Source organism: Myzus persicae, unplaced genomic scaffold (genome assembly GCF_001856785.1).
Source record: "Myzus persicae strain clone G006 unplaced genomic scaffold, MPER_G0061.0, whole genome shotgun sequence".
NCBI classification, from domain to species: Eukaryota; Metazoa; Arthropoda; class Insecta; order Hemiptera; family Aphididae; genus Myzus; species Myzus persicae.
Genome location: NW_019102351.1, coordinates 45,909 through 64,439, shown reverse-complemented (window position 1 = coordinate 64,439; position 18,531 = coordinate 45,909). Strand labels below are relative to the sequence as shown.

Below are 18,531 nucleotides of genomic sequence, written 5' to 3'. Positions count from 1 at the left end.
TTTTCATTATACTAGGTATGTGAATAAACTTATTGTAAAGTTAAATTAATGTTAAAATTTATATTTTTGTTTAAGCTATTGTAACCATTATAAGTCGGCAGCATCCATGCAATTACACATATTTTTAATGCTTATAACTTATATTGTTCAAGGCGTTATTAAATTCACATCGATGTTACAAAATCTGATTTTCGAAATTGGAAAGTTGAATGATTGAACTGTAAGTTAATAAATTAAAGTATATACAATTATAAAATATAGTCGTTTACGAGGCTTTTGATCGAATATCGTTTTAGAGGTAAAAACTGACATTCAGTAAAACGTAATTTCAGCTATTGTATCTGTTAACTTGGTAATTCCATATTAACCATACAAATAGTATGAATGAATTTTTACTTGTTATATATTTATATAGGTACATACTACATAATATTATTCTATAATGATTCATATATTAGTTTAAATTTTTTTTAATTCGTTAACGGGGGAATATTTCATTAAATACTTCACCAATAAATATAGTTACATGTTATTATAAATTTATATTTTATAGGTATTTGATAAGTACTATTGTAATAATGTAGTGTAATAGAATAAAAATTATAAAATAATAATTAAAAACACTAAAAAGCTTAAAGACCCGTGGAAGGTTGGGTTGTAGTATAGTTGCTATAATTATGAGAGTGATACAAGCGGAATATGGATTTTGCGTGTATGAAAATAAAATTAAAAGCTCGATCGATTTGGTGGTTCGGTTAATTAACATAAATTAATTAAGTTACTACTCGAATGATGATTTGTTTATTACATAAAAAGCTTTTTTCAAAATAAAAATTCTACTCGAACTAGATCAAAGTTTTCGATGGAAAGGGAGATTGTTAATATTTCTTTTGTGTTGTATTGGGTTTTGAGACTTTAAGAATGTCATTAATTTGCATATTTTAGTAATTAATGATCGTTTATTAATTTCACACCGATTTGCTAAAATGTTGAAATATAATTCTAATTGAGATGTATGGGTATAGATTTATTTGTTTTGTAATAAGAATGAACAATTTTATATCGTCAGCAAATAGCAATTTTGAATTTAAAAAATTTAAATCATTTATTAGTATTAGAAATAAAATAGAAGCCAAGTAAATACCCTTTGGTACTCCAAAAAGACCATTGGATAGAATTTATCGATTTAAAATGTTTATACTTAACAATTTGCTTCCTATTATGTATGACTAAATCCATGACAGAAAAAGGTCTCGAATGCCAATGACACAAAGAAGAAATAGGTAAGTATATTATGATCAACTTTATGAAAAGCTTTTGAAAAATCTGTAAAAATGACATCGACTTGATAGCCGGAAAGTTTCTCATGAAATATAAAACTCGATTATAAATAATGAGACACGTGTCATATTCACAAAATAAATAATAACTTCATAAATGACTGCTTCAAACCTCGACACTTCCGTTCGTTCGTTGTACGGCCGCGGTTGTAATCGCAGTCGATGCAATACGCGTAATAAAATATTTTCTTTCAGAATTTTAATATTATCGCATTCCTCATTAAAGAATTATTAAATGTGTTTCCGGGTTCATACGAGGACTTAATGGTTCGTAAAGCCCACGATGAACCTTTTATTTTTCAAAATAAAAAACATTGATTTAAAAAAAAAAAATCACGATGGCGATGACAACTGAGAGCTCTGTGCCGATGTATACAAACATTATTAGAATGTATTTCAAGTGTATTATTACAATAGAGTGAGCAGTGTAATGAACATTACGAGCGGCTTAGCAGAAAAATATACACTGCAGACCAGCGGTGGACTTAAGTGTAACATTAGAAAAGCGTTTCAGGTATGCAATTTTAATACCTTTTTACGGCCAAAATACGACGTACAAATGAAGCGCACGTAGGTACAATAGGTACATACGTATAAATATAGTTGTGTATTTTATGGTTATATACCATTACCATGGTTGTGTATGCATACAATTTAAAGTAAACGTTATTTTTTCATTCCCCTCCCAACACCGCCGCCCACGTCGATTGGGCGCGTTTTTACTGCTGGCCCTTTTTTACCGCACAAGCCACGCCGAATTTATCATTCACGGTGCACCACCCGCAGGGGAGGTACGACGAGCGCAATGAGGCACTCGGACGGACTTTTTGTAATATTTACAAAGATTTCTGCGACGGCCGTTATCTCGCTGGCATATTATAGGTATACATATACGTCTTACGAGTGAGCTATAGTCCGCCTGTACGAGTGAGCGCGTACGAGTGTACTGTACACGCCACTACCGCAAGTGTTTGTTTTACTGCCGTTTTTTTTTTTTTTTTGCCATCGCGTCCGAGTCCGCGATCCCGATGAATAAATCAGTAGTCTTGCCAGCGCGCACATTTCAACCCTTAGTGAAATACACGTCCATAAACCTACAACAGCTATGCGCCCAACCCCTTCACTACCACACCCTCGGCACATCGTCAACTCGCTGACCCAAAGCCGTCATCCGTCTCCGACCGTCGCCGTCGGATAACCTAGCTTCGTCGCCATTCGTTGGACGCGATATTTTTCTCTTTTTTTTTTTTCAATTCAATAATACGCATTGACGCACTTAGATTTTTCCAAACGATTATGTATCATTTATTAATATTATTATGATTTACATATTGCAGGGATAGATGTTTTTTACTCAGATCAAGGGACGTGATCAATCTCCCACACACCTGCAGTGTACCTACACAGCAAACTCTGAGTAAATATTGCTACTGAGATCTGAGAGTAGTCAAATTCCTACAGTTGTGCTATACCCTAACATCACATTATGTGCTTAATTCCTTCGAAACGTTTCGATACTAAAATAAAAACAGAATTACGATTTACGATAATTTCATATTATTATAAGGTATCATGTGAGTAAAATCCGTATTTTTTATTGATGCAACACATCTTCCTCTTTTATAAGTGCTAAGTTGTAAACAACTATATCATTAAAATACGAAGTTCATGATCATAGCAGGAAAACTTAAGTCTAAAATATGATACATTAACACAAGTTTTCATTAGAATAATATATAAAAGAATAATTCGAAGAAATAATACTACCTATATTAATATGTTTTTATTTGTATACGCAGACTTCTACTGTTTTGATAAAAACTTGAGAGAATGCATTATTGAGTAAAGCAAGGACTTCGTTTTAATTGCCGGGAAAAAAAGGTGTCGGCTGAAGTTTTTAAGATTTGTGACTTTCGAGTCACAATTCATCTAAGAGATACCGAGATTAACCTCACTAGCTGACTACGACATTAAACAGATGCTTATACAGTGTTTAGTGTTTACTATTGGTGCACAATTAGAATATAATCTAGAATCTAGATGATTTAATATTCAGTTAGAACATAAATTTGTTTTAAACATTAATTATCTTAATTTTAGTAATTTGTTTTAATTATGAAAAAAAGTACATTTTTCGACCGAATTTGAGAACAATATGTTTATATAATATTGTATCTACAACTAAAATTCAAGCATAAAACCTAATATTCTTATGCTGCTTTAAATTGTAGACGAAAATAATAAATTCGCTCGTACACGTATCACAAGTATACTTGAGTTCATTTAAGATTTTATGTCACCTTTGAAAAATCCTTTTCTGAATCACGGCGGGTTTCCCTTATATTCAGGATCAAAACTTTTCGAGTCAAAAATGTTATATATAATAGATAGGTCACACGCACTACCAATTATTTATCCATGGCAATTGAAATGGTTTGGGCAAAAGGCAGAAAAAAGTAAGATTTTATTTAGAATAGATCTTGATGACTATACCGCACCGATGGTCGCGAACAATGCCTTGTGTCTGGACGTCTGTTCTCGGTATGTGATTGATCCTATGATGATGTGAATAAAACGCCAAAGACTTGAAAAAATTCCGACCGAGTTGCAATGATAGGTTGTCATTCATTTTGCTGTCATTCGCTCGAAGGGATAATATCCCAGGGCGAAAATGGTCTGCAGGACGTGCCAATAACGTTATTGTTACCCGCTGGGAATGATATATTATGTTAATATAAATAATATTATGTTTTATACGCATTTGATTGCAAGCCACTACATTTTTTTACACTACGACAGCATTTCAATCGAATAATTACGTTGTAATTTATAAGTTAGGTTAGGACTATAACTAACCGAAATATCAGTCAATATCGTTAAACTTGATTAAAATCCGCTTTTTTTTCAATTCGTTTAATTTTCTTTTGAGCCTCAAATCCCCAGACACGGTGTGTGTGTATGTGCGTGCGTGCGTGCATATTATATATATATATATATATATTATACACACGCACAAACACATGAGTCATGACAATGTCCATCTCACTATTCAGTCTGTTATTTACCTCATGGTATTTTAAAAACTACCATGAATTATATTACTTGTTACTCAGAGATGAAATGAGTTACCTTTGCAAATGATAAAAGTTCATGTGTGGTCTGTCCGCTACACCCCCAACGTTACCTTAATCTTATGTTTGAACTAGTTTACACATTTTATGGAAATTAAATTACACGAAAAAGTAATTTTATCATTATTAATTACTGATTTTAAATGTACTTACTACCTAGTATTTTGAATTATAGTAATTTAGTATTTGAACATTGTCTATAAAAATTAACAATTTTCGCTTATAGCGAGTGAAAGATTTAATGTTTTCACACTCAAAACTTTAGGATTTACTAATCGACATATAAAATTAGTTAGGTTTTTATTTTATAAATACTTGTGTTGTAGGAATAGTATTTTATTAGAATGTATTTCTAAAGCAACTTACTTTTGGTAAATGTCGTAGCATTTGTACAATTTGTATTTATATGTTATTTCTAGAAATCGTAAGAGTTTTTTAGTCAATCCATTTGCCACCCTCTTTTTGCTTTATTATATTATTTATAAACGACCCCGAAAAACATATTAATGGACTGTCGTGTATTATCATTTGCAGACCATCTAAAATAGTATTTATATAGGTATGCTGTGTTTGATACTTATACCTATCTATACTTAAACATCTAAGTATAATATAATGTAAACAATTCAAATAATGTAAGTAAGTAGATACTCATTTGCTAAAATAATGAACTAAACAGCGAGAACAAACTAACTACTCAACTTTTTTTGGTATACAAAATATTGGCATCATAATAATATTAGGACTTATACTATTATCGGTGTCTATCCGTTAAATCATACAATTATTAATTTTGAACCCCATTTTTGAAATTATATAATTCAACATACAATTTTCATATTTTGATTGATTCTAAAAAGTGTTGCAAACAATTATTTAATGCATCATTATTATTATTTCATATATTACGATAATATCCTAATTCGTGCAGAATCTCTCTTTCTTTCTATTATTATGCCACCACACTAATAATTTCACATTAAGAAATTAAATTAATAAGATAAGCGTCCGTCGGAATTATATGTATACATATATGAACAATATCACGATCAACGCACTAAAGTTGACTTAATAGAATATAATATTTCATATTTACACAGTCAGTTAATATTATACTTAATAATTAGTCATATTAAATTAAATTCATAACAAACGATTTAAAACGAAATGAGTAAAAGTATCCACCACGCTCGAATCTAATAGAACCCTTAATGAAAATGATGTAGCCATGTAGGTATGTGCTATATTCTAATGAAATGTACCTATCGATATTGTTTATGCGTGTTTATAACATATATATTAATGCAATATTATTCGTAGGGACTTGAAACTGCGTAATTATTATCGTTTAATTTACACGCTGCACTTTGTTCGACAGTTATTTTTTTTACAGACACGTAAGTTAAAATCACGACAAAATAGTATTTTTAAACGATTTTAGTATTTTCTGTTGAAAATTTTAATTCAAAAATATTATTCGGGGATAGTGGAGACTTGAAACTTTTATGTGAATTATTACATTTTTCTATTCATAATACAAGTTATAACAATAATATATTTATATATGTCATATAAAATAGTATAATATATTATTATTTTGATAACAATTAATACAATTATAATAAATGCATTTTGTTTTATGTATTTGTCAATTTAATCCACCGAATTACTAATATCAAAAAAATACTAATAGCAATATAAATACATAATAAAATATACTTAGTAGTTAGAATTGTAAGCTGACAGATCATCTCCGCTCAGAATTGTTTTTCACAATTGTTTTGTGCAATTATCCATCATTTACTTCGAATTGGACATCCATTGCAATGAAATAATCAATGAAAAAGTACCCTCGATACCTACTATACAGCAGAGCGAATTCCTCTAGTTATTTTCGATAGATTCCTTTGTTAAATTCATTGCCTGTTAGGCGTTGATTATTGATTTGCATAATTTAATAGTTTTTGATATTAATTTGTAGTCATTCACTATTTAAAACTTTTCTGTAAGTACGGAATCCATATTATTTGATTCGTTAAATATATACATTTAATAGTAAGTAATTTCATTTTATTATTGTCGATGTTAATTTGAAATTTAATTATTGTTGAACGATATTATTTAACTCTCACCTTTGGATAAAACTATCAAAAAGCTCATTACAATTTTTTTTATATTGAAACCTACAATATCCCATTCGAGTTTAACCCTTTATTAATTTTTTTTTTAAATTTATATTCCAAACATACCTATGGTTCAATAACCAACGTGTGCTTTAATTTTTTTTTGCCACCCATGGAAAATTAAAAATTCAATATTTCAAAGCCAGACCCGGTTGGTTTCATAAAATATCGGATTAAACCTCAAATGTTATGTCTATGATCATTAAAATTTTGAATTAATATTTTTGTATAAAATTAATCACGAGCGTATTTACCGTTTAAACATTCCAATTTTGAATCTTACGCACAACGAGTATTATGCCGATGTGTGTTTTATTTATAAAGTTCCCAACGATCAAAATCCGTGCGGGGAATCACGTGCCTGTTAATTTTATATGATATCACTGCAGTGAATACACAATATTCACATACATATTATAATATAGAGTTTCGCCACGGCACCAATGCACCGTATTTGTTCACGAATCTGCGCCCAAACCTGTGTGCCACGTAGTGGTTTATACATTTTGTTTACCTCTAAATGCTGGAGATAATAATAATAATAATAATAATATCATACAACAATAATAAGTAATAACAAAAGCGGCACAGGGCATTGTAGTGAGTGTGTCATTATAATTGAATCTTAAATTGGTTTGAGACGTAGGCGTCGTACGGTATTCTTGGTGTATTGTTCCGCTTATTGTCCTATTCCTGTGCTTCCATTATTTTCCAGGAATCCTATCAATATAGTGAACTTATTTGTACGTTATATACAACATATTCGGTTTTTCCTGGAAAATATTTACTTGATGACGAATACATTAATCTAAGACACAGAAATCACCCCGTTGGACAAAATTTGATATCAAAAATAAACATCCTGCGCATACTAACGTGTATATTAAGTATACTAACTGATGTATCACATTTTTAAGTTTTTAATCCTATTATTACTGACGTTTTACTATGATTTACAACAAATTTGATTTTTTTTCAAACATATTCTTCCACGCGATATAAATAACTATACAAACTAAATTACTTTTTTTTTTTTTAAAAGACAATAACATCAACAATAGTGACAAAAAGCGGTAGGTGCCTACAATTCTTATTACTTATTTATTTATTGGGTGAGAACATTTTTGTTACTATTTTCACTGTAAACATAAAATACCATTTCAATTCACTACTAGCCTTGCGAAAACGTGATGTATGCACGGCTACTTTGTAACACTATTTCTGACATTGAAGGAGGTAAGATTGCCATTTAAAAAGACGGCATGAGTAATAATAGACATGGATTTAGCGATGAATCTTTTGGCTGCACCGTAACGGCATTATTTCCATGTACGTCAATATGCGTATGTTTTGTAAATAGAAAATGCGTAGCTAATTTCATTCCGGACTTTTTAAAATTGAATCCTTCCGAACATTCCTTATCGAACAAGAAGATGGTTGTTTCCACAACGGTTTGATTTGTTTGGAAAAAAAATAGTTTAATGTAATGCTGAGTATTTATAAGATTTTAATATTAAAGACCATAATATTATTTTCCAAGTATACCGACAATAAGTGTTTCCGTGAAATTTGCTTGGATCAAAATTAATTCTGTTGTTATTAACACCTTGTTATTCCGAACGGTGGATTGAATATTTTACCGTAATACAACGCAATAGAAAATTTAAAAATGCTGATTAAAAAAATTAATTGGTTCTTATTCTTAAGACAAATAGTCTTTTGATGTTGTATGATATTATGTAGTTTTTGGTTTTTATTTTATCCGTTTCTAGATTTTAAAAATTTATATGAATAAATGGTTATAATATACAACAATATACATTTATACCTACATACATATTTATAACATTGTGCAATTTATTTGTTTTATAATGTGATTTTTTTCGAAAAACACTATCTGTGTGCAGTAAATAGTCATAATGCTCAAAATATTTAATATTGCCACTGTATTGATTTGAAAGAGGACAGATATAGTACTTTATGGAGATTTAAGCTCGAGCTTAATGTATTATACAACTACATAGCACCAGACAGCCAAATCGTGTTTGAAGAAAACTGTTGTCTATTTTTATCAAATCTTTCTTTGTTTACATTCATACCCGATTCTTCTGGTGTTCGATCATTACATTGCTGGATGATATTATTGAAGTTCAGAGTATGTTTTATCAATCTTGTATTCCGATCACTAAAATATTTTGTGATTCCTCATTTGGATAACCACGAATTATATGTTACATGATGACAAAAATAAAAAAAATAATATTTATACAGACCTTTGAATAGTGTGCACTATTTTAATGGTACTGAGCTTTTAATCAATTAATTAAATGTGACACACTAAAAAATGGGATTTCGTTGTTGATATCCGCTAGGATGTGGATGCGGATGAACTAATATAATAATATCCCTCTCTTAAGAATTTTGGCTGTAAGTAACCGGAGTTCGATAAAAGGAATTGAAGCACGGCAGTTTACAATAGTTATAAGCTACCTTTAACTCATTAAAATATTAGAACTTTTTTATTTAAAAAGTCTTTGAGAATAATGGTAGTTACACATATTGTTTTTTAAATAACAATCAAATACGATCTATAGTATGGTTCCTAAAAACTCTATTCGGAAGAGTAATAGCAAAAAACGACTATCTGAGTATAATAAAATGTACTAAAAAATAAACTGTAGTATAAAAATAAACCATAAATTCGGTTACATAAGGATATAATATGTATTTTATTACCTTTATAAATTGTAACATAACGGATTTCGCTCCCCATTTAAATAATCCAGTAATCGACATAAACACAGGAAAAAAAAACAATGTGGAGTTTTGTCAACGAGAGGCTTTAATGAATATAGGTGGGGGTAAAATTATAATAATTAAAACGCATACGCATATTTATATGACCTGGGCTACCTGTGCTACACAGTCATGATGATATGATTCCAACAACGTGGCCGATCGACACCAAAGTCACCTGCCAGTTGGTATTATAGTATTGTGCATTGTGTTACACGTCGTCTCGATCTACACCGTCCCGGAAATATCGCCAAATAATGCGGTGGCATCAAAACACCCGTTTATATTTAGCGGGTTTTGAACGAGCCGGTCGTGCGTGCGTTGCCAAAAACTACTTGGAGATAATAATATGGTCACGTGGTCACGAGCTCACTCAATAGCTCCAAATGAACGTTTCGCCGAGTTAATCGAATTCTCCCCATACCTCCCTCCGTATGAGTATATTATTATATATATATACGAATGTATGTACACATGGAAGACGATGGGGAAGAACTGTTACATACAGAATGGTTATATTAACACCAACGTTTTAAAAATAAAAATATATGTTATTTTAGGTTTATTTAAAAAACATATAAAATTAGTAATGACATCACCAAAATATGTATAATTTATCGGTGCTAAAAATCATTACTACATTCCGAAAGTTTCTTATCGTATAGTTATAATACGGTTATTAGATGAAATAGGTACTATTAATATTCATTATTTTTGTAGTTATCAACATTTTCAATACATAATTTGTGTCCTTCAGAATCTTTTCAATATCAACTATACCAGTACTAGTTAGTTTGGTGTCGTTTTAAAAATTTAATGATTAAAACAAAAATCGAAAATTCATTTCTACGCGTGGATGTTTATTACAAACCTATATAATCATAATATATAGGTGTACTTATATGACGATCACTTATAAATGGTCCTTGGCCAATCGAACAATAACAAACTCCGTCGCGGGCCGTCATTCATTATTCGCAAAAATGACTATACACAATTATGCGTTTTAGTTATGTTATATTATAATATAGACATATAGTATGGAAGGATCTAGTGAAAATTCGGTACCTATCTGTCAGCAACTCATCGCGAACAGATGTTGAATAAGCTGATAGTGCTTGGCCAAGCGTTTCATCGAAGTGGCCGTAATCGAATTCAGAGGGTCTCAGTGGTTGTTCCATTGGGCTCCGAAATTAACAGCGATCACGTGGGTGTCCTATAATGGTCGACTTTTCGTGTCACATTGACGTAGAAGCAGCAGCTACCAAGCACACAGTGCTCTCGCTGTTAATGCCACGTAACCTAATAACCGTACATCGACTACAGTGTTTGTAATCATACGCTCAAGGGTATTGGGCTGTAGAGTATCGATAAATATAAACTCATCTAACTGTATTCGCTGATGAACCATACGGTATTGGACTGCATAACTCTATACGCTTGCCGATTCTTCGTTAAGTCGGCACGAGTTAAAGTCCCTATAGTTACATCTTATAACCAAACCATTGTGTGCCATACGAATAAATAAATAACCAAACCATTGTGTGAGCTTTGGCTGGCTTTCGATTTTCAGTACATTATTAATACACTACAGGATGCACAACGATACAACAATATTATAATAACTGATAGCTGTTGACTATTTAACCAAAGTGTTATGAATAAAATTATACGTTTTACTAATTAGATAACCTGAAGTACATGCAACACATTTTTCAAACACTTATCGCTAGACGCTAGTACTGCGACAGCTTGACTACCTGATTAATAATAATTACTATCATTGAATCTATGTCCGTTTCCGCGTATACGCCCGGCCTACCATAACTTTTCTAATTAAAATTAATGATGAAAAAATCCTTCTTAGCACAGCTGACGTGAACATACATATATCGTCTATATCGTTACACTTGCGATTCGTAAGATCGATCTCGCCTAAGGAAAGGGAGGGGGGACTAGACGACTTGCTGTATTATTCATACGCGAGTGTGTATTATTATTATATTGTAGTACAGGTGCATGTGGTATTATTATTATTATTATTATTATTATGAGTAGGTACGTATATATATAAAATGTTGGTGTATAGTGTGCTATAATGCGCATATGAATATGAATATAAAGCACCGGGGGCCAATACGAGTACGGTTAAGCGTTAATGTCCGCGAAACCGATAAAATTACCCAAAATGTGGTTGGTGCACACTGCCCCAGCTTTAGGATTAAAGTAGATAATATTGTAGAAATTCTACAATGAGTATTATAATAGCTTTTGGAAATTCAACATTCTTCAAAGTGTATTATGTAAATATGCCAGCTGTTATTTTATCGTATGGGATAGAAATGCATTTATACCTCTCGTTTGGATTCAAATCATTACAATAATAGCATGTCCTCTAATCTACAATAATAATAAATTATAATCAATCATCGACCCGAAACGGCAAGAAAAAAATGGAAAATTTAATTACAAAACTACAAATGGACGGATCATACAAAAATCATCTAAATTACTCAAAATAAATACGCGTAGCTGTATAAATTCAAAAGCAGAGTCTTGTGATGAAACTTTTTTAGTCTCGCAAAAAAATTTTAATTGGAATTTGAATTTTTTTAATTAAAAACAAATTATTTCGTTGTGTGTTTGTGCTATTTCCACCCATGAAAAGCAAATAAATAATAATCATTTAACATTCAATATTATTAACAAATAATATACGATATAATATTTTAATGTACGATTGTACCTATAATAATTATATAGGACATTTGCATATTGAATTATAATATGCTGTTCCTTTGTCAACGTTTGATTTACATTTTTTAAATTTATTTTATTTTACCAACGTCAACCAGCAGTTTTATAAATATATAACACATATACAATTAATCCTTTTTAATATTAATTAAAAATATTGATATTTCAGTTTCAACCACATTATTTGTAAGTTAGTTAGTTAGTTAGTTAGTTTTTCCCCGAATTCAGCAGTGGGTTAGTTTAGACTGATTAGTGATTACTATTAAACCAAATTTACTATACGACATGAATAAATAAGTTATAATTAAAAATTCCCATAATAGAAAGCGAATACATTGCAATATCTAATAAAGCGAAATTACTTATTTTGTTACCTATAAAGTATTTCCAGTAGGTACCCATACAAAGTTAAACATTTTTTTTAACTTATGTGTGCTGTAATATTTTAAGAGTTTTTGTCTGTGATTTTAATATTTTCTTAAGATTATTAAAATATATGTATTTGTTAATTGACGCTGCTTTTTGTTTAAAATTTCGTATATATTTCTCTTTACAATAAATCAAATTAGAAATATAAAGATCTCCACCCCAACGGCAGTCCAAAACTCAAAAGGAGAAGAAAATATCTATGGTTTGAAATAACTTACTAGGTAGATATTATTATGAATTACGGTCATTAACTGTTTTACAATTATATACATTGTAGGTACATTTTAATTGTGTGTAGAAATAATTATTATTAACATTTTAGTATTATAACATGATTTATGTTAAAAGTTATATCTACTTATCTGTCATAAATATTGATCATAAAAAATGAACAGTGAATTTATTCAAACGAAATAAAATATGTTATACTACTTAGTGGTTTTCGAGTCCATTTTAAGATAATTTTACTCAAACAAGTGAAATGTTCAGTTTTCTGGGGTTATCTTTTAAGTATATTGGCACTATACCGAATCTTATCGCCGAAGAAAGTTGAACATTCTGCATTTGTGGTACCTACCCACATAACTAAACCTACAATAATAATTGTAATATAATATTATGCCATATATACTTGTATTTTCGTTGTTTTGAAATGTAATTTCATATTGCGGGTCCAACGAATTAAGACCGTTGACAAAATCAATTATTTAAATTTCGGTGAACTACATTCACGTGCGTGGGTAGTTTTGAATAACTCATTCGTACTGCATATACAATGAAAATATTAATTTGTGGAACCCAGAACTCAGAAGTCTTTAGAAATAATAATCGCTGTTCGAAGGATATCATTTTGCATGCGCGTTAGAAGTAAAGAGTTCGACGAGTGATTTCAAAAAAAAATAAAGTTTTAATTTTCAAAAGTAAAAAGTTTACACACTGCTAATAATATAATCAGTAATTACTATCGATGTTTTACTAAGACGTTAAATGATTAATGCTAAATTATGACTTCTCTAGTTTATTGCTATTCTAGATTTTATAATTATACACACACCCAATATTTATATTGTGATATATAAATGTAAAAAAATTATTTTTGTAATAACAAATAATTCACGGGTATGTGTAGGACGACTGTAGGTAAACACACTTATAACCCCTTTTTTAATACGATCGGATTATTCTAGCGGAATTCCGTACCTATTATATGAGATACAAACCATGATTTTCTTTATAAATATGCCCTGCATTTTTCCAATATCAGTCAACTGCAGCAGTAGTTATAAATAATTAATAATATCATATCGGAAGATTACCGAATCGGTACTGTCGCCATACGATGATATTTCTCACCCAAAATCAATATAATATCTGTTAAATACTTATATCATGTGCCTACCTACATTATTGTAGCTTCTGCTGTTTTTCAATACCGAAAGTCTTAAGATATGGACATTTGTTGTATTCGTCTCACAAACGTAAGACACGGCGAAATTTTACACATTTAAAAATGATCGTAACTTATTTAAAAATAATTATTTCAATAAAATTCTCCGATATGCCCTAGACAATATTTCTGTCTTTAAATTATATAAGAGGTAAATTCACTATAATTTTAGAAATTACAGAGTAAAATGTTTTATTGTGAATCAAAAATTTGACATATTGTACGTTCAGGTGGAGACAAAAAAACACCCGTGAGGAACCCTCTTGAGAAGACCCTACACCCGCATGTGCGGTCTAACAAATACAAAACGGTAAGAACTCTTTTTCGGTGGTAAGAACCCCTTAGCCTTTAGTCCAAGCCAAACAATCAAATTTTCACATCATAAAGGGGAGAACATTGACTGGACCAAGTTGTTCTTAATTCTCCGATAATATCACAAATACGAAAATAGTAAACATCGTTTAAAAATGCATTATTTTTGTGTTTTTCAAACTTGAATATCTTTGTTTTTTAGCTCTCATATCGATCAAATTACAATAACGTTGCACAGTAAAGTATGTTCTCCTCTGTAAAGTGTGACAATGCGGTTGCTTTTTGCTAGGATTTCAGTCTCCGAGCGAGTGGTTCTTACAATTAATAAAGCTTGTATTTATTGAAATACAGCGTTTGCTATGTTTTGCATTCGTGAGACGAAGACCACATTTGCGAGTATAGTATATTTTTAAAAATTTCGAAACATGCTTACTATTTTATATTTGTTTACGAAATATGATAGGTAATAATTTCTCTAATTAACGTTGTGCGCAATTACAACAAACACAATAATATTAGACTATACCTATAATATATTAAATGGCGCAGAGTACGAGAGAAGTAGAACACAGACACTACGAATATCCAAGTCTGCCTGTATCGCCTTTGATATTATGCGCATTTTATTAGCGACGTTTATATACGCTGGCATCCGATTTTCTGTGGTATTTAAATATTTTCCACTCGTCGGAAAAATTAGCGACCATCGCGAACCGACCGTGCGTGTTCCCGAACAAACAATAACGTCCGTCGCGTTTTAATGTTTAATACGTATTTATTTTTAATTATATCGTCTCTCAGCGAAATTGTCGTCGTCGACAATGCTCGTAGTGCGTAGGTACAACGAAACAAACAAACTCGCTCGTACCTGAGCCCGCCGCCGGATTCCCTTTTGTCCGACGTCGTTAATAATTTCAACGGTGGCGAGAAATCTGCTTCCGTCGCAGGTCCATATATGTTATAATGTTTACAAATATATGTACCTACACCGAATACTATATAATATAATAATATATACCACTACCGCGGTCGCTGTGCGTTTCGGGACGTGAGAGGAAAATTAATGTTTAAAAACAGCCGCGGCGTAGCGTCCCGTGAGCAATCCTATCGGGTCAGCATAAACAAATAGATATCGTTGCAGTGTGGGTCTTCGACGGGAATCTATACAGGCCACGATGTAATATTATTATTACTGTCGCACCACCCACGGCCGACGTTCTCATATTATTATATTTCTGTGCGAGTGTGCGACTAAGCGATTTTCTTGTTATTCTATAAATTTGATTTTTTTTTTTTGATTTCTTTAGAAATGTCAAGTTCGAGTCTTAACAAAATTGAGATATTTAACGAAAAATACTTCGCGGTAGCTCAAAAAATATTATATTCACCAATGAGCGTGTATTATTATCTATTATTGACAGTTTAATTTTCTAATTATCTATATAATCTTAAGCTACTTATACTACGAAACTATTCACTCCTCGATTACTTAAAAGTAAAAACCGAATTTAATTGCATTGAAAACACACACAACTCGCATATTAAAATTGTATAGTTGCACTAAGAGATACTTAAAGAATTGCATGATAAATTGCATGATAAAAATTCAATAGTTATATATAAATTATTCTCTAGTAATCAATAATAATTACACAATATTTTAATATGTGATTATTTTGTTTTTGGATAAAAATAAGTTTAAAAAAAAAAATTACTAATAAAAATAAATATATTATGAGACTTTATCTTGAATTTAAATTTAACACATTCATTACAGTTATGGACCTATACTCAATAACAAGTAATACAAACACACGTTGACACCGACTATTCAGCAGAGAGAATCTCCCTTGTTTTATTTTACTATAGTATATTATAGTCGTATATTGTTTTACAAATATTAGAAAGTGAACTTAAACACATAACTACATAAGGTATAAGCCACCTTAAATGCGTGGAATGAGGATAGTCTACAACATAATTTACTACTCCACGTTTCAATTAAAATTTGCGTTTAAATAACAAAAAATCAGCACGATATGCGATATTTGTACACACGATTTGTGAAATAATATATCTGCAGGGTCGTCACAAATAATTCGATTTATATATCGAAAAACGTATAGCGTGTTTAGTGTCGATGATTACGATATAAATTCAAATTTAATTTCCGAAAAAAACACGCGCACAAAAAACCTAACGATTAAACGAACGTGTAAGGCATTAAACATATAATAATATTCACACTGACACACACACACACACACACACACACACACACATACATACACACATTGCATTAATATATTTTATATTATGTAAATATGAGTCCGTTGAACGTTATCGCGAACTATAGTGGCAGCAGCGACCGCTCGCAATACCGACTTTTGACTTCGATATTGCCAATAATAATAACAATATTCGATCCCTTCGCCCGATCGGTTATAGTCCACCCGCCCACCACCCACCCACGCACCAGAGGCTTTCTCCGCCCCCGCTGGATGTTGTCAACGCGTGCCGGGAAAATAAAATCTCTCGTCCCCGATTTATGACGCCCCCGTGTTATGGTATTTTCCGCTGGGCGATTTTCGATCTCGCACGTCCGTCCGTTTCTTTAAGTATACGCACGTACTTATACATAAATATACAGGCGAATACGTATAGCTACTATGCGCACAGAAAACTTAACTCACTTTCGCGGATGTAATGATATCCCTGAGAACACACGAATCGAAACTAAAAAATTTAAAACCGTGATAAACGGGGATCTCGAAACACGCGTACCTACGGCGATGAGTGTATTTCAAAAAAAAAATGTCGAGTGGCGATGAAACACTACCTTGTAAATTAAACCTTTCTTCGGGGGAACCGTAGGTTTTCTTTTCGGTCTTATACGCGTTTCCGTCGCATATATTATATATTAATAGAAATCCGCACTAGCGAAAGAATAACGATAAAAAGTGAAAGCAAAGAAACGACGTATCGACGACGACCGATTTCAACAAGCGGCTTGACGAATTAATAATAATAATAATAATAATAATAATAATGTACGACTGGGATCATAAAACTTTTTCGTGACGTTGGCGCGTGCGCACGTGTACACTTTATAGCCGCATTATCGTAAATATATAATCTCGTATACGATATTCGATTTAATTCATCCGTCGAGACGGCTCGGACGATAATTATTATAATTGTTTCGGTTTTCTGACGTACAATAAAAATGTTTTAATGTTGTACAAAAAGACGTCGCCGCCGATCACTACACGGAAAAATCAACACGCCGGATCGTTTAAATAATATCGAACATATTATATTATAACGAAGGTACCGTCAATAGTGTCAGACTCATTTCGATAGCTGATAAAAAATATATATTATTATGATTGCCCGTCTGTTGCGTGCTGACGGAATGCTGCTTGACATTAAGTGACTCGGCGTTAAATCGCTACGAGAACCCGTATGTGGGTGGGAGGGGGGAGTAATTACGGTATAAACTACGTGACGTTAATTTAAAATTTCACTCGTCAGACGCGACGAGTTTAATTCTCTTAAACTCTCCTGTGATGCGTCCACAACTGTCGTATACCTGAGACGCATATAACGAACGGTATATTATAATATGCAAAAGGTATTATTTATTAAAATGACGTTCGCGCGGTTCGTCGTCACCGTATTATAATTATACCGGGTGAAATATGTTTAATTTTAAATGTCTAAACACATCTCACATTGAACGATTTTCACGGAGCAGACGACCATTTAAAAACGTCAATCGTCCAGATATTATACGTCGTCTCACAACAGTATGGTATTACAACAATATCGACTTGTACAAATCCTCGTGCAACCAGCATGCACCGCATAATATAATATTATTATAATATTATTATTACCGACGTGTTTTGAAATATCGCGTTGGCGTTCAATATAATTTATTGGTCTCGGCGGCTATCGATATTGGTAATAATACGTATAATAATACGTACACGGGACATTGCAAGTTGCCTCATATCAAACCATAATAATAATACTGTTGTTGTTATTGTTGTCGTTGCGTACAATAATAATATAATAATTATAATATATATAATATTGTGTATGACGTCGGTGCCGCCGTACCTTCGCACAGT

General features: G+C 31.5%; 1 protein-coding gene across 2 annotated transcripts in view; it reads left to right on the top strand.

The window, feature by feature from the left end:
* LOC111031916 overlaps positions 1-18,531 on the top strand; it is a 199,423-nt gene that overhangs the window by 154,680 nt on the left and 26,212 nt on the right. The gene's annotated exons all lie outside the window — the stretch shown is intronic.